This window comes from Haliotis rubra, unplaced genomic scaffold (genome assembly GCF_003918875.1).
Source record: "Haliotis rubra isolate DU_JTF1 unplaced genomic scaffold, ASM391887v1 Scf111, whole genome shotgun sequence".
Taxonomy (NCBI): domain Eukaryota; kingdom Metazoa; phylum Mollusca; class Gastropoda; order Lepetellida; family Haliotidae; genus Haliotis; species Haliotis rubra.
In genome coordinates, this window is record NW_025765015.1 from 1,040,719 (window position 1) to 1,059,731 (window position 19,013).

The 19,013-nt window shown below is 41.8% G+C and overlaps 1 protein-coding gene and 1 long non-coding RNA gene across 4 annotated transcripts in view; one reads left to right on the plus strand and one right to left on the minus strand.

The window, feature by feature from the left end:
* The window catches only part of LOC124288026 (striatin-interacting protein 1 homolog), a 59,106-nt gene that overhangs the window by 22,642 nt on the left and 17,451 nt on the right, over positions 1–19,013 (plus strand). The gene's annotated exons all lie outside the window — the stretch shown is intronic.
* Positions 294–18,848, minus strand: LOC124288038. The gene is made up of 3 exons (XR_006901362.1): positions 18,736–18,848; positions 17,935–17,936; positions 294–304 (listed from the first exon to the last, which is right to left on the minus strand). It is a non-coding gene; the product is annotated as an uncharacterized LOC124288038 (long non-coding RNA).

Genomic DNA, 19,013 nt, shown 5'->3' on the forward strand with positions numbered 1-19,013 from the left:
GCCGCCTCCACGAAGGAGCTAGAGCCTATCCAGTTGCGAGGGACATCGCGGAGAAGGAGCGCTTCGCCGAGCCCACACCCTGTAGAACACAGAGGTCGTTCGCGAAGCAAGCGCTCATATGTCGATTCGGACACTGACTCGATACATTCGCGAAGGTCGCGAAGGCTAAGTGGCTCCATATCTACCTCGCCCAGAAGATTTAGAAGAGCTTCGCGAAGTCCCCAGCGTTCGCCGAGGATGTCTCCTCCAAGGTCTCCTTACACTAGCCACTCGTCAGTCCGTTCACCACAGTCCTCTCATAGATCTTCCTACAGATCTAGGACTCCGACATGTGACCCTACATCAGAGGAAGAAGGTATCATTTTCTCAGATGCTGAGATCAGATACTGGATGGTGAATGAGTTACAACTTGCTTCCCCATCGAAGAACGAGAATTCAACTCAGACTTACCTGATGAAGGATGATGATGTAGACAATATCACCTTACCTCCTATTGATCCGATTGCAGCGGTACCAGCTAATTTGGATACAGCCTGTTCCAAATCTTCAAAAGTCCAATCTACACATTTCCCGGTCTTCAATGCCAAGAAATTTGCTGGACACAATATGGACCCCTTTTTCAAGGCCCAGGATATTGATGACAACTTTAAATTAATCAGCGATGCCAAGTCCAGAAGTTACAAAGTAGACGATCGCAAATTCGCTCAACTAGATACCATCGCCAGGAGGATGTTCTTTGGATTGAATAGATCTAGAACGATTAATGAAACTCTCATCACCAAGTTCAAGAATTCTACAGAGGAGGAAGATAGAATGATCTACTCAGCTCTACTCATGCAGAAAAGAGACCACCAATTTCTTACAGAGCACCTATCAGCACTTACTGAAACTACTACCATGGCTCGTCGGCAAGGCTTACTAGCCTCCTGCTCTTGGGATAAGCAATTTACAGAATCTCTATACACAGCTCCATGGTCATCGCCCTTACTGTTTGATGGCAACGTAGACAAGGTCTTCAAAGAAGTATCTAAAGACTCAAGAGAGGTTCTTATGATCAGATCCATGGACACCTTAGCGGACGTCATTAAACAGTCAACACAGAGATACTCAGGCAAGTCTAAGTTTTCGGGGCTACAGAAAGCTGCAGCTAAAGATCCCAAGGATTCTTTTCGTTGCCCATACAACAAATTTAGGGGAGGATCAGCTAGAGGCAGATCATCCAGAGGTGCCCGTGGATTTAGACGATGAAATTCAGGTTCGGAACGACTGGAGTCTTCCACCCCCAGCCGTTCCAGTACAACCGTCTCAAGTGGGTGGACGCCTTCAGCTACACTGGGAAAACTGGGGAATACTACAAGATCCATATGTATCCAACATCCTACAGCACGGATATCTAATACAACTCAAGGCCAAGCCTCCGTTAACAGTCAACCCCCCAGGGTTCAACGTTCAACCGGCACAAGTACCTATTTTAAGTGAAACAGTACTTACTCTACTAAACAAACAGGCCTTAGAAGTTCTGGATCAACGTAAACATCGCATTCAGGTTTCTACTCCCAGTTTTCCTAGTGCCGAAGAAAAATTCCAAGGAGAAGTTTCGCCTCATATACAACATGAGCATTTTCAACAGAGAATATCTATGCAAACCTCCAACGTTTGCGATGATACACTTACCGCTAACTTCGCAATTAATTCGTCCCCAAAGATTACATGGCCAGCATAGATTTGCAAGATGCATATCTACACATTCGATTCATCCCAACTCAAGGAAATATCTAAGATTTATCCTAGACGGAAACATTACCAATGGAAGGTTCTTCCCTTCGGAATCACATCGGCCCCTTGGGTATTCACAAGAGTGACCAAGCCTATTGTCTCATACCTACATCGTCAAGGTCTTCGCAGCGCTTTTTACCTAGACGACGGTATACAAGTGGATCCAGATCCACAGCGTCTCAGACTACAGCTGAAATTTATAATCAAGCTACTAACACAATTAGGATGGTTAGTAAATCTACTCAAGTCGGACCTAGAACCAACGCAAGATTTGCAATTTCTAGGTATACGATTTCTAACAGCTCAGAATCGTATTGTAGTCCCGGAGGACAGATGGATCAAGATCCAACAACTTATTCCTCAAGCCCTACTCTCTCCGTTACCACTACGACAGTGGCAGAGCCTATTGGGACTACTCACATCAGCTCAGGGCTAAAGCGGTCACGCTTGCACTACGTAACTCAACTCGTAACTTGTACGATGACAAATGGCACAGTTTTGTCAATTATGCTGCTAAGAAAGGATTTACAGCCAGATATGCTACACATCCTCAAGTGGCAGATTTCTTATGTTATCTACGGCAAACTAAGAATCTAAAAGGCTCAACCTTGTCCACTTATCTTGCAGCCATAAGTATGTCATAACTGTCATAACTATGCGAACGGGCGTCAAGTTAACAAAAACACCAGAGTTACTCGCTTTGTTACGAGCGTTCCGATTGGAGGATCAGAAATGGAAGTTTCAAGCTCCAGCCTGGGATCTAAATATAGTGCTCCAACACCTCACTAGTGAGGCTTATGAACCATTGCTATCTACATCGTTTGAATCACTGACCCACAAAACCTTATTCCTGTTAGCGTTAGCTACGGCCGCCAGGATGTCAGAGATTCACGCTTTGGATTACGAGAGAATACGCTTTGATGATATTCATAACATCGCTCATCTGGGACTTCGCTGGGATTTTATAGCGTAAAACCAACCAACCAGACAGATTATTTCACGTCCCAGCTCTCTCATCCATACTTGGACCGCATGATACGATGGATCTATCACTATGCCCAGTGAGGGCACTGAAAATATATCTCCAACGATCCAAACAGAGCAGAGGGAAATTCAAGAGATTATTTATCCCTATATCTACAGCTACGCAGACGGAAGTCTCACGTACTACGATCTCTATCTGGATCAGAACTGTCATACTACGTGCCTACAAGGCTGCAGGACTCGACCCTCCAAGAGCTTCTAATCCTCACGAAATTAGAGCGCTAGCCTCAACTCTCGCTCTGCATGGGAATTGCTCGTTGAATACCATAATGGAGGGATGTTTCTGGAGATCCAATATGGTGTTTGCCAACCACTATCTGAGAGATATCACCACCGAGGACGTCTCAGGTATCCACCATTTCGGTCCCATGGTCCTCGCTCAACAGTTGACAGTTCCACGGAGAAGATAAGTCTATCTTACAGATTTTATACTTATCTGATAACAGTACTAATAGCTACATGCTATCTATATATTTTGCTTAAGTTTAATTTATTATCTTAAAGGTCACATAAACCCTAGGGGGTACAAATACATAAATCATTAACTGGCACCGTTATAAATGAAACCCCGTCATTAAAACTACTCATTTCGACCTTTAATTGACTTAAATCGACCTTTTTGACAACAGTGCACAATTCTCACCCGCGAACGAAATTTCAACCAATCAGAGCGGCGCGCCTCTGTGACGTCATATGAGGAATAGCTTTGAGGGCCGATGCAGAATTCATCTACATTTTAGGGGGTAAATTATCGTGTTTACAGGCTTGTATAAACCTGAAATCGTGACAATTGTTGTGGAAAATGAAAGCTATATGTTCTCACAATCTACTGGCATTTAATTTTGTCTCCTGCTTTGCCTAGTTTCGAAGTTACAACTTGTTTTCATAGACGATTCTGTCAAAATCGATTGGTGTCGTTAGGCCCTATTTGTATAATGACTGATCCAAATTGATCCCATTTCTGTGTTGTTTTACCTCGATATTTAATCATGTCATGTAAAAATCTGTTTGTATTCTCAAAACAGTGTCGGCCCATAAGTTTTCACATGCAATACAGCAATTAATACTCCTCGTTGTAACCCGTGTTAGGTGGTATAAACCTACACATGTTATTTGTCATCATTCACTTGATGGTCAGTTAATGAATTTATAACAGGTATAATTAGTGGTAACACACTTAGATTACCGACAAAGGTTCCCATTTGGCATTTCTTGTGTCTGGAGTAAATATTCAACATTATAAACATCGATCAAAGGATTAACCGATAACACGCTGATTGATTAATTACTTTTATCTTACACAGCGGATTTGTCAAAGGTAGTGTTTATGTATGTAGATTTACTAATCTATACTGAATACACTCTGTCGGTCGGTATTCATAAAAACAACGCCCTTCTTTCAAAGGATTAACCAGCAATACATTGATTGATTGCCCATTATTGGCTAACTAAATTACTGTTTTTAAAGAAAGGCGGACATTATGCAGTTAGTTGCCAGGTGTGCTATCTTGGGTGACCAATGAGACTATACACCAATACCTGAAAAGATTTATCACTTTTTGGTATATTAAACTGTTAAAAGACACATCATTTGGAACAGTTTTGTGGATATTGATGGATACATTCCTCGAACAAGGTAATGGCCTGATATTGTTCCTATAACTTTAATCTGTTTTAATTTTAATATTTGCATTTTGTTTTTATTCATTTGTCGTAGCATTCAACAGAATCATTGTTTTCGCCATTGAAGTGTAATGAGACAGACAACATGCACTAGGGTGTGTGCTAATTATGATTCACATTGGCAAACTATAAAATGTCTAGATATTACAGTTCTGTTATAAATTTACTATAAGTATCAGCAGATCGCCTTCTTTTATTTAGTTTCAAAATGCATAAAAGTATGATAATAAACTAATTAGGATTATAAGACCAAATATAAAGACGCACATTGACTAGTATCTACGCACTGGTGAGTGGACATTAACCATGGGAATGTAGCAAGAAATGTATCAGCAAGAGTATTGTGGCTTCGAACCCCACCTCGCTTCCGTGGAAGAAATCGTTATGTTAGAAAGTTGTGTCATGCAAAATCCGTTTGGTTATGATTCCAATACATATTTAACAACGAGTAGAAAGTAGTCTTGATTTTTCTAACTTGATGAAAACAAACTATAATCTCATTAATTCTAACAGATTTTTTTATTGTTAAAATGGCGGCGCCTGTCGGGAACATCCGCCAGTCTGAAGATGAATGGTATTGAGGTTTGTTTTCACCGAAGTTACAAAATCAAAACTACTTTCTACTGGTAGTAAAATATGTATTTTATTGATGGCCAATAGGATTTTGCATGACATATATATATCATAACAATTTCTCTCGTGGCAGAGGTGGGTGTCAATATAATACTACTTATTACAATATTATTGTTACTTCGACCACAACCTCACTTCCGAGGAAGAAATCGTTATGTTAACTTGTAACATAGAAAATCTTTATGGTCATCAATCATATGCATATTTTACTACAACTAGTAAGTAGTTTTGATTCTTTAACTTCCGCGGAAGCGATCTGAACACAAGTAAGATATCGCTTCAGGCTTCCACAAACGCCGCCAAGACTAACAAACATAACCCATTTAGCACCTTAACGCGGGTCCTGTGGAAATCTGTGCATGGGGACACCATCGCCCGACCCCTAGAGCAATTGACGACAAAGCAACGATTCGGCATGTCGTCGTGGATGTCGAGAAATCATCAAAATGATGAGCGTGCTACACATTTTCTATACAACTAACTGAAAATCGTTCCTCATATGACGTCACTGCAGTGCTCTGGCGACAGAGTTACGTAACCTGTCTGTGGTTTCGTTGGCGGGCGAGAGGGAAGCAGGCGACTTTTTGGCCACTTTTAATCGCTCGGTATTAATTAACCACAAGTTTTTAAAGAATAAATTTGGTGTTCCGCATAAGACTAACCACAAATCTTTCATATGTAATGGTTAAAAGAGTAACAAAAAACAAAGTTTAGTGGTTCTTTAAGCTCAGTATTATGGTTTTTATATCATACTATATGTAAGCTTACAACTCCTAGGAGTTTTGCTACTATATATATAGGTTCATCAATCCTTAAGCTCAGTCATATGGTCATATGCATAAATGTATTAGTTAACAAACTCTAAGGAGTTGGTTACTATTATACAGCTTAAGTTATAATTATATCTTAAGCACTATACTATACTATTATAGCTTAAATATATGCATATCTTAAGCTTAATACTTTGGTTAATTTATAAAAGTATCCACTATAAACTCACAGAAGTTTATATTATCACATTAATAGCTTACATTAATGTTGTATATACTTTTATCATATTCTATAAATTGTAGTAACCTTTATATGGCAGCTGATAAGTTAAACAGCAGGAATTCATCAGTTCAGTGCCTTTATGAAGTTCCCATAGGGTTATTACAATCATCACAGTTCAAAGCACTAATTGTTAAAATCCAAAGTATATATATTCCCACCTCCTTTTCCGTCGGATTCTACAAGCAATAAGCATGAGTCAGGATAAGGAAAAATATGAAATTTTTAGAGTAAAATTAATATTTTATACTTATCCTGACTCATGAGGTAAGCCCTCCGTCCTCCCACTTAACACTTTGGATTTCTTCGGAAAAATAAAGTGTCGGGCTCGAAACAAAAGGAGAGAGTGAGGCACATGGGTTCGGGTGACGCCCTCGTTCCCGCACTTGTGGAAGGGAGGTAACTCGTGGTGAGTACTGATTAGTGATTTTTTAATTGAAGGGAACTTCAATTGGGAGATACACGTGTTCCACTATGTTCGCAAGAAGAAGAAGACAAGCAATAAGCATGAGTCAGGATAAGTATTAAATATTAATTTTACTCTAAAAATTTCATTTTGGTACCAAAACAGCAACTTAAGATTTATTCAGAGTTTAACAACAGAAATCTGAAATAGTCTTTACATTTATGCTAATAATACAGGTGGTGTAAAAATATGAATTAACGTTTTTCCTTAACAAATAAATGTTGAATGTTTGTGTTACTTTACTTAATTATCGTTTTCTGTATTGAAGAAATATTAATATAAATGTTAAGTCTTGAATAATAAGTTTCCCGTCATGCATGCACATCTTTATCACAGCGTCCACTATGGCCAATGTTTTGCAGTCGATTGTTGCAAAGGTTTATAGTTTTTTTCTGCTCAAAAAAGACAGAGGTAAACCTTTCATTAGTGTAGAGAGGGTTTATTACAGAACTTGTAGAGCTGTTGGCATGTCTTACCAACAAGTGTACAATATTGTAAACAAATCAGACAAGACAGGGACCGTCTCATATGCAAAACCGGGACGTAAAACCATCCTTGACAACTTTGACAAGGGAGTGCTTAGACGGGCGGTCTACAAACTTTATGAAAAGAAAAATATATATAATATATCTTTGGCCAACTAGATTAAACTGACCGAATTACATCCATATTTTTTCATGAACTATACTGTTGACATGCAAAACATGTATTAAAACGTTGCACATTTCTACAATCAATCAATAAGATAACACAAGTGATAGGATTCTTTCCAATGTACAGTAATTTGTATGTTTATTTCAAAACAAACACATACACAAATGATCCCTAACATAACCAATACGTATACTATACGTACACATATTCAACATTTTACAGAAAACATCTATTGATATGACCCCTCGCCCGAGCGTGTGCTCAGGTGTCAATTTCACCTGTCGATACCGTGCATGCTGATGACGTAACACAGGCAGTTAATGTTTGTTTCAAATAACGTCCAACTACCCCTAAGTTTTTGGTATTTTCATCAGTAAAAACACAGTTTAGAGCATGTCTCAAAATTTATTCCCTCAGTCTACATTAGGTAGATGTTTCTTGAAGTGATATTTGTTATTTAAGTAACTGTAATACCTCTGAATTTTAAATATAAGTCAAAAAGCATTTTTCTAGCATTTACGACAGTACTTTAGTTTGTATAACTATGAGTGTTAAATGACTAGTGTCTATATGGCAGTGTTAAATGACAAGTGTCTATATGACAGTGTTAAATGACTAGTGTCTATATGCCTGCGTTAAATGACTAGTGTCTATATGGCAGTGTTAAATGACAAGTGTCTATATGACAGTGTTAAATGACTAGTGTCTATATGGCTGCGTTAAATGACTAGTGTCTATATGACAGTGTTAAATGACTAGTGTCTATATGACAGTGTTAAATGACTATGGTCTATATGGCTGTGTTAAATGACTAGTGTCTATAGTATATGGCAGTGTTAAATGACAAGTGTCTATATGACAGTGTTAAATGACTAGTGTCTATATGACAGTGTTAAATGACTAGTGTCTATATGACAGTGTTAAATGACTAGTGTCTATATGACAGTGTTAAATGACTAGTGTCTATATGACAGTGTTTAATGACTAGTGTCTATATGACAGTGTTAAATGACTAGTGTCTATACGACAGTGTTAAATGACAAGTGTCTATATGACAGTGTTAAATGACTAGTGTCTATATGGCTGTGTTAAATGACTAGTGTCTATATGACAGTGTTAAATGACTAGTGTCTATATAGCAGTGTTAAGTAACTAGTGTCTATAGTATATGGCAGTGTTAAAAGACTAGTGTCTATAGTATATGGCAGTGTTAAGTAACAAGTGTCTATATGACAGTGTTAAATGACTAGTGTCTATATGACAGTGTTAAATGACTTGTGTCTATATGGCAGTGTTAAATGACTAGTGTCTATATGACAGTGTTAAATGACTAGTGTCTATATGACAGTGTTAAATGACTAGTGTCTATATGACAGTGTTAAATGACTAGTGTCTATATGACAGTGTTAAATGACTAGTGTCTATATGACAGTGTTAAATGACTAGTGTCTATATGGCTGTTAAATGACAAGTGTCTATATGACAGTGTTAAATGACTAGTGTCTATATGACAGTGTTTAATGACTAGTGTCTATACGACAGTGTTAAATGACAAGTGTCTATATGACAGTGTTAAATGACTAGTGTCTATATGGCTGTGTTAAATGACTAGTGTCTATATGACAGTGTTAAATGACTAGTGTCTATATAGCAGTGTTAAGTAACTAGTGTCTATAGTATATGGCAGTGTTAAAAGACTAGTGTCTATAGTATATGGCAGTGTTAAGTAACAAGTGTCTATATGACAGTGTTAAATGACTACTGTCTATATGACAGTGTTAAATGACTTGTGTCTATATGGCAGTGTTAAATGACTAGTGTCTATATGACAGTGTTAAATGACTAGTGTCTATATGACAGTGTTAAATGACTAGTGTCTATATGACAGTGTTAAATGACTAGTGTCTATATGACAGTGTTAAATGACTAGTGTCTATATGACAGTGTTAAATGACTAGTGTCTATATGGCTGTTAAATGACAAGTGTCTATATGACAGTGTTAAATGACTAGTGTCTATATGACAGTGTTAAATGACTAGTGTCTATATGACAGTGTTAAATGACTAGTGTCTATATGACAGTGTTAAATGACTAGTGTCTATATGACAGTGTTAAATGACTAGTGTCTATATGACAGTGTTAAATGACTAGTGTCTATATGACAGTGTTAAATGACTAGTGTCTATATGGCTGTGTTAAATGACAAGTGTCTATATGACAGTGTTAAATGACTAGTGTCTATATGACAGTGTTAAATGACTAGTGTCTATATGACAGTGTTAAATGACTAGTGTCTATACGACAGTGTTAAATGACAAGTGTCTATATGACAGTGTTAAATGACTAGTGTCTATATGGCTGTGTTAAATGACTAGTGTCTATATGACAGTGTTAAATGACTAGTGTCTATATGACAGTGTTAAATGACTAGTGTCTATATGGCTGTTAAATGACTAGTGTCTATATGGCTGTGTTAAATGACTAGTGTCTATATGACAGTGTTAAATGACTAGTGTCTATATGACAGTGTTAAATGACTAGTGTCTATATGACAGTGTTAAATGACTAGTGTCTATATGACAGTGTTAAATGACTAGTGTCTATATGGCTGTGTTAAATGACTAGTGTCTATATGACAGTGTTAAATGACTAGTGTCTATATGACAGTGTTAAATGACTAGTGTCTATAGTATATGACAGTGTTAAATGACTAGTGTCTATATGGCTGTGTTAAATGACAAGTGTCTATATGACAGTGTTAAATGACTAGTGTCTATATGACAGTGTTAAATGACTAGTGTCTATATGACAGTGTTAAATGACTAGTGTCTATATGACAGTGTTAAATGACTAGTGTCTATATGACAGTGTTAAATGACTAGTGTCTATATGGCTGTGTTAAATGACTAGTGTCTATATGACAGTGTTAAATGACTAGTGTCTATATGACAGTGTTAAATGACTAGTGTCTATAGTATATGACAGTGTTAAATGACTAGTGTCTATATGACAGTGTTAAATGACTAGTGTCTATATGACAGTGTTAAATGACTAGTGTCTATATGGCTGTGTTAAATGACTAGTGTCTATATGACAGTGTTAAATGACTAGTGTCTATATGACAGTGTTAAATGACTAGTGTCTATATGGCTGTGTTAAATGACTAGTGTCTATAGTATATGGCAGTGTTAAGTAACTATAGTACTGTCGGAAATAGAAAAACTGTATTTTCTCATTTATCTCTACAATTTATGTAGTTGATATGTGCAAGTGTGAAATATCTCTTAAACTAAGTTCGGCCTACCTACAGTCTTAATGGTAGGGACACAAGAAAAGTAGAAAAAGGACTTTACTGAGGAGAGATTAGTGCAGAAATGAGCAAAGTCCAAAACGAATTATTTGGAACAGACCATGGCTGTATGCAAATTAGTGTGCGACGATATTGTATTATCAAGGACACTTTTTAAGTGACCAATTTCAAATTAGACGTAGCTTCATTATAAACGATAACTGGCGTAAAAAATAATAACTTTCATGCTGAAACTATTAAGAATGTAGCTACCATGGAGTCTCACTGTCACTATAAAAAGAAACAGATAGGAGGGTTCGTCTCAAAAGCAAAACCTGGACGGGTGTCACAGACGATCGTTGGGGTCGGGCTTGGGGATAGAGATATCAGCTAAGATACGATAATCCTTTAGGGCAATCATACTGGGGAAGTACACGGCATGTCATAACAATTTACAAATAATATCCAGTCCTGTCGATCTTTGCGATCGGGTGGTCATGCCACCTATATATTTTGAGACATTTAATACGATGTGTTTCTATGGTTATCAGGTATCAAACTCTTTTACATATCTCAACATAAACTTTATGAAAGAAAGACACTTAAGCTGTTAATCAATAGATGAGGCATAGTCAACACACATGAAAAAGCACAAAATATCTTTGAGATGACCCCTTGGGCGCCGGTAGGCAGCACATGCATTTCATGCCAGGTGAGTCGACGGTCCATCGTCATACCTGGCTGAGCGACCTAATTACCATCTATAGTCTGATCTATTGTTTTCAGCAGGTATTCGTATTTTTTCTAAGTTTTGCCCGATTTTACGAGTACACATGCTTTTCTGGATATCCTATTACGCATCCCACTGAATGCCAAGTTAGGCCGAAATGGGTTATTTCGACATATGCTATGTGCAGTTGTGTAAATTTTAGGGATACAGAGTAAGAGCCTAAAAACAGTTTTTTTCTATTTCCGACAGTACTATAGTGTCTATATGACAGTGTTACATGACTATAGTCCGTCAACTGAACTTTTGGCACCCAGTTTTTCACAATTTACCTTTTAACCAAAAATGCCTTCAAAATGTTTTTGTGCATATTCTCTTTATATCTTATGACCTATCCAAGGTTTAAATTTCATAATTTTATGTCAATTATTAAAGCTTCTTCTTAAGAAGCCATCTTATAAAAATATGAAAAATAGAAGTAGTTATACAAGGGAGTAAAATGATATGATGGAACAGCCGACAACATGGTGTGACACGCGTGCATCTTGTTTACATTGTTACGCCTGCAAGCAAATCTACAGGGACTGTATAATCATCATAAATCCATTTTAAAAAAGTAGATTCATTGAAGTCTTTAAAGACAGGTTGCTTGATCTCTTGTATCTATATCCAAACAACAGCTTGCTAATGGTATGCTTTGATACAATGATGTCATGGTCTTCTTTTGAACAATATTTTCTTCAGTTTGCTTGACAAAATGGATCGATGTAACCGACGCATGACGTCCCTCACAACCCTTCTATCGAATTCATCAAGCTTTGTTTTCTTTGCATGTTTTGAGACGGTCCCAGATTTAACGGCCACGTCATCGTCAGGCTCTGAAATGGTGTCATGGGAGATAACTCTTTGCAATATTCTTTTGCAGATCTTCGTGGCATTAAATGTCTTTTGGAGAAACATTCAATTAAAAAAAGAGAGTTTTTTTCGCTTTGCGTCTCGCTTGAAAAAGTTGTAAACTCTTTTGATGATTTGCCGGTCATCTTTGTACAATATTGTTTTCCCTACGTACAACCTGTGCGTGTTGACGATCTTTGACATCACTTAAGCGTGCTAATGTAAATACCCGTGCATGTACATATCACGCTGACACACATTTTACAGTGTTGTTGGCTGTTCCGTCAGGTGCATTAACCCCTTGTAAAAACTCTCCACAGTGTTACAATTATTATATGACAGGTTTAAAGGCAAAATCTTTAATGATTGTTTTAAAATTACTAAAATTGATATCTTGTTAGGTCACGGTATACAATTACCATATGAACAGAGCAGTGTTTCAAAATATTTAGGAGTTTTATGTATATTGTGAAAAACAGGGTGCCAAAAGTTAAGTTGACGGACTATAGTCTCTATAGTATATGGCAGTGTTAAATGACTAGTGTCTATAGTATATGGAACCCGTGAAGGTCCCAGTTAGAATGAACCTTCAGTAACACATGCTTTTCGTAAGAGGTGAGCGGGTGGTCAGGCTCGCTGACTTGGTTGACACATGTCATCGGTTCCCAATTGCGCAGATCGATTCTCATGCTGTTGATCTCTGGATTGTCTAGTCCAGACTCAATTATTTACAGACCGCTGCCATAAAGCTGGAATATTGCTGAGTGCGGCGTACAACTAAACTCACTCACTAGTATATGGCAGTGTTAATTGACTTGTCTCTATTTGACTGTTAATGCTAAATGACTTTTCTCAAGGTGACAGTGAGTATGATATGATGTGCGAGTTTTTGTAGATATGTATAATTTTTAAACTTATCCTATCTCACGGTATGCACCTCTCTTTTTCTCTACGACTATGTGTGGAAATGTGCTGTAGGCTAAGTTGAATCAAATCTTACTGGCCTCTGACCCACCCCGACCTCTGACCCCACTCCGACATCAGCACCTGTCAATCATCTCCGTAAGTGTGCAGCTCGCTCAGATGATCATGTGACCTGTGCCTGTCATTCTCTTTCTTGTCGCTACGTCGTGTGGACATGTGCTTGTCTCTAAGAAAGTTTGATTGTGTTTCTACAATGGGAAAATCAAATCGCAATAGTGCTAAAAAGCGTAAACATTGCAATAAATGTAATAGCAACTTCTCGGCGGCAGACCCACATGCTTTATGTGTTGATTGCTTAGGACGTTGTGAGTGGTCTCAACGTTGCACTTTCTGTGCCGACCTCAACGATGATGCGTTTTCTGAATATCGCTGGGTAGCTTGTAGACGTGTGTCAGACAGAGATCGTCAACCATCTGAGGGTCCTTCTGCATCTAAACGTTCTAAGACAGAACGCCGTAAGAAAACTGCAGTCAGACGTTCGAAGTCCCCGCCCCCTACTGAAGATTTCCTAGGGGAGGCGTCGGATTCCTACCTCAGTGAAAATTTACGGCAACTTTTTCAGCCGCATGCGTCTAGCCCCATCACGTTAGAAGACTCTTCACCACCTAGGGTTGTCGTGTTGTCTACGTCTTCTCTTCAAACCCGTCCCTCTTCGGTGATGCTTATTCCTCAGTGCACTTCTGTTCCTGAGGTGGGGGTTTCTCGTGCGTCGCTTGGTGTGATTCCTAGCATTACATCTCAAGTGACGCTTCCTTGCAGTGCGGCGCTTTCCACTTCGGTGGTTGATTCTACGCCTATTTCCCATTTGGGGCTTGTGTCAAATGTGGCAATGGCTTCGGACACAGTGGATGGTTTCGGTGCGGCGCTCTCTCATCCTCCGGTGGGGTTGACAGGTGTGTCAATGATCCCTAGAGTGCCTTTTTCCACATCTATCCCTTATCATGTACCGTTTGGTTATGGACCACCACGTTATTCTAGTGCGTCGTTTGCTGGTCCAGCACCGCTTACATCGGGACAGTTACCTGTTGGTAGAGCACCGCTTGTTACCGATCCCGTGATGTCATTCAGAGCGCCGCTTGCTTTCAGTTCGGCGCTCTTGTTTACCTCTGGTTCTGCGCTTACTCCTGGTGTCCCCGATACGGTGCTTCCTCACGGTGTTCCCGGTTCGGCGCTTCCAGTTCGGAGCTTCCTCATGGTGGATTTGGTTCGGCGCTTGCTACCAGTGTTCCTGGTTCGGCGCTTTATCCGGGTGCTCCCGGTTCAGCGTTTAATCCCGGTGCTCCTGGTTCGGCGCTTAATCCCGGTGCTCCCGGTTCGGCGCTTATTCTTGGAGGCTTTGGTTCGACGCTTATTCATGGAGGCTTTGGTTCGGCGCTTACTCAAACTATTCCCAGTTCGACGCTTGCTCACGGGGCTCCTGGTTCGGCGCTTACTCACGGAGTTCGTGCTTCAGCGCTTAGTCATAGTTCACTGGCTTCAAGTTTGATTCATGGGGCATTTGGTTCGACGCTTCCTCAGGGTTCAGTGCTCACCTCCCATGTGTCTAGTTCGGCGCTAGGTCCACTCAGCTCAGCTTTTGCTTCCAATACCAAGGACCCTTCGGGTTCATTGTTGCCTCATGGGAGTGTGCCTCAGTCAGCTGTATGTCTGTCTGCTCTCAGTGAGGTGCCTCGTCATCCCTTAATGTCTGCGTCTGCGTCTTCGGCTCCTCCTACAACGGGATCGGCGGTGAGACCTATTTTACTAGTATCCTGGAATCCGGGGTCGGAGGTTTCGACTTCTCAACCTGTGGATTTTGATGCCATTGTGCTAGCGGTAGTGTCAGCATTACGGCATCAGGCGCCAGCAACTTTCGCTGCTGTTCAGTCATGGGGGCCTTCGACCAATCCAGTTCCACTTTTAGAGGAGGTTTGTCATTCGTGGACGCCATCTCCATCTTCTGATGGTACGGTACTGTCGGATGGTAGCGTGGATGCTGTTGCCACACCTCAACTACTCATATGGATTGCCGATAGCCTCCGTTTACAGCATAGTAGTTCGTCGGCGGATTTATTATCCTGTTTTGATATGAAGCCAGGTGATTACGGTTCCATCACGTTCCCGCCTCGACTGTGTATTACTCAATAGGCAGCATCTCTGGATGAGGCTTTTGGTAACCTGAGGAAGCTTAAGGATGGGTTTGCGGCTCCTCGCTTCAACTTGGCATCTGCTCATGTGCATGGTTTCTCTATGCTGATCGTCTCCCCTCCACTGGATGATGATGTTACATTGCTGGGAACTAAACAGAAAGCCTACTATCCATTCCTGGTGGAGGATCGTGGCGCCACTCAACATGGTGTTGACGACTACCGAAGCAGTGGCTATGTCGGCTGCACATGCTACGTCCCATCAACAAGCATATATTCGAGCGGCTATGGTCTTGTTGCAAGAGAAATTTTAGGGAGCCTTCTGGATCAGTTGGCTCACTTCTTTTCGTATGTCACAGCTATGCGTCGCAGGGGGCCTTTGCACTTATCCTCATGGGAGGATAGGTTCCGTACTGATCTCTTTCGGCAGCCGTGGTCTGGCAGGTCTCTTTTTAACGGGGCGATTAGAGTTGGTCAAGATGCTCACTTACAAGTGTCAGTGGAATTGTTGAATTCCAACATTTGCAGGTGGATGAATTGTTGTGTCTACGACGACCAGCCCGTTATGTTCCTGTCAATCCGGACCTGCGTGCTGGTTCTACTGCTTCCTTTTGTGGAAAGGGATCCTTTGGCAGAGGACGGTCCAGCCGTCAACGTCGGGCGTTCTCTGCTTCACGACCAGCTTCCACTGCTGACCATTCCACTTCGCAAAGGCCTGACAGACAGTGACTCGATGACATTAGAATGCAACTGGGTTCTTCCACCTCCAGTCGTGCCCTTTGTCGTGCTTGGGACCTATGCTCCCAACTGGATCATCTTGGGAGACCCTTACGTCCTCTCCATGTTATCCACAGGGTTTCAGCTGCCAATCATCGGGGATCCTCCTCTCACTTTACTTCCGGATTGCAGAACGTATCCCGCTCAGCAGACGGCTGTTCTTCGATCCACAATAGACACCTTACTCAAGAAACTTGCGATCGAATCCCTGGGTCAGGCGCCGACCGTCCCAGGGTTCTATTCTCCAATCTTTCTGGTCCCCAAGGAGGATTCGGACAAACTGAGGTTAATCTTGAACATGAAGATATTCAACGAGAGGTTTCTGCAGCCTCCGCCCCATTTTCGCATGGAATCGGTGGCACTCCTCAAGACCATTATCAAGCCGGGAGACTACATGATCAGTTTGGATCTCCAGGATGCGTACCTGCACATCCCGATCTTCCCGGCTCATCGCAAGTTCCTTCGGTTTGTCTTCGAGGGCACCCACTATCAGTGGAGTATCCTCCCATTTGGAATTTCTTCGGCCCAGTGGCTGTTTACATGGGTAACGAAGTCTATCACCAGTTTCCTTCACCGCAAGGGAATAGTGTCCGAGGCCTACATCGACGACTGCATTCAGGCGCAGACCAATCATGCCCTTCTGCTTCGTCACATGCAGTTTGCGATACAGCTTCTTCGCCAATTAGGCTGGTTAATCAATCTGCAGAAATCGGAACTAGTCCCTACGTGCGTCTTCAATTCATTGGGGCAGTGTTCGACAGAGAGGTCAACAAACTGTTTGTCCCGAGGGATCGTTTCTGCAAGATACAGCGATTGGTCTCTCTGGCACTGGCGCATCCCAGGACGCTTCGTCAGTGGCAGGAGCTCCTGGGCCTCTTGACGTCAGCTCAGGCGTTGACCCTCAGGGGTAAACTACAACTTCGTCCCTTGCAGTTCTTGCTAGCGCCTTACATCGGAGTGGGAGATCCAGTTACCTTGATCACTCTACCTCTGGGAGCTCCATCCCCATCTCCTGTGGTGGATGGAAGAATTGAATATTTGCGACGGAGTTTGCTTAGGGCCGTTTGCTCCGTCTTACCACCTGTATGTGGAAGCATCTCTACACGGGTGGGGAGCTCATCTTCTCAATCAACAAGTGGCAGGGCTGTGGTCTCTCGTAGATCGCGCCTGTCACATCAACGTTCTGGAGTTCAGGGCGGTGATTCTTGCAATCAGTCTCTGGCAGGATGTCCTACGACCAACTTCCCTCATGATCCGATCGGACAACGCAGCGGTGGTTTGGTATATCAACAGGATGGGGTCCACGGGGTCTACTCTTCGATCTGGTGGACTATCTCACCATCTTAGTCCGAGCCAACCACATTCCCGGGGGTGAATAATGTCATCGCAGATTCTCTGTCCCGGCTGAGTCGTCCCTCTCCAATGGAATGGAGATTACATCCTCAGGTGTTCCAGACCCTTTGTCTACCGTTGACGACTCCGACAGTAGATATCTTCGCCACCCGATTCAACCATCAGCTGCCTCGGTTTGTGTCACCGATTCCGGACCCTCTGGCTTGGGACCTCGATGCTCTAGCCATTCCGTGGGAGGACCTAAACGCTTACGCGTTTCCGCCAGTGGCCCTTCTACCTCGCATATTAGTGAAACTGCGCGCAACTCAGAGGATGACTCTGCTTTTGGTCGCGCCCTATTGGCCGGCCAGAAGTTGGTTCGTAAACCTTCAAGACCTAGCCGAACCAGATCCCGTACCACTGCCCGTTCGACCCGATCTTCTGATACATCCGCACTCTGACCAGTTACATTGGTCCCCATTGACGCTCCATCTGCACGCCTAGAAGGGCTATTCTAAACGGGTGGCTACGGCCATTTCTACAGCGCATCGTACTTCTACGAGGTCACTCTACGATGACAAATGGAAGAATTTTGAAGCATATGGCAGGAAGAAGGGCGTCTCATCCCCCACTACGGCCTCCCCACAGATGGTGGCAGAGTACCTTCAACATCTACGAACCTCCAGAAAACTCAAAGGTTCTACACTATCTACCTACCTGGCTGCTCTCAACACCGTTATTGCAGCGGCCTCGGGTGGGAAGGTGTCCACTGTCCCTGAACTCCAGTCTCTCCTCCGGTCCTACAAACTGGCTGACCAATCTCGGAAGTTCCGGCCTCCAGCTTGGGATCTTTCCGTTGTACTTGTTCATCTCACTTCAGCTGATTACGAACCTTTGGAGGAGAAAGATTTCAAACATGTCTCCTTTAAGACCTTATTTCTCTTGGCCTTGGCTACAGCTGCCCGTATTTCTTGATGTTTCTCGGGTGCGGTTTGAAAGGTCTAGACATGCGAGAGTTTTCCTTGGTTTGCGATGGGATTTTCTCGCCAAGAATCAGTTACCAGGACAGCCGGATCGCACTTTCACGATTCGCCGTTGTCCACTATCTTGGGCCCAGATGACACTGAGGATCTGTCCTTATGCCCGGTGCGTGCATTAAGGATTTACCTAGCTGCCTCACAGGATTGCCGCAGACTGCGTAAGAGATTGTTCATTCCATTGTCTACTGCCTCCACCTCGGAAGTCTCCCGTACTACTTTGGAACTACGATCCTGCTTGCTTATGCCTTTGCTGACCTACCTCCACCGTCGATGGCGAAGCCTCATGAGACTCGAGCTCTTGCCTCCACCATGGCTCTTCACAGAAATTGTTCCCTGCAGTCCATCATGGAGGGCTGTTTTTGGAGATCCGATACGGTGTTTGCTTCACACTACCTGAGGGACCTATCGGTTACAGACGTGGAAGGTCTACATCAATTCTGCCGCTTGGTCCTGGCGCAGCAATTGTCATCGGCCCGTGTTCGCAGATAAAGCAATCCTTCTTTGGTCGGTGTTGCTCTGTACATAATAAAAGATATC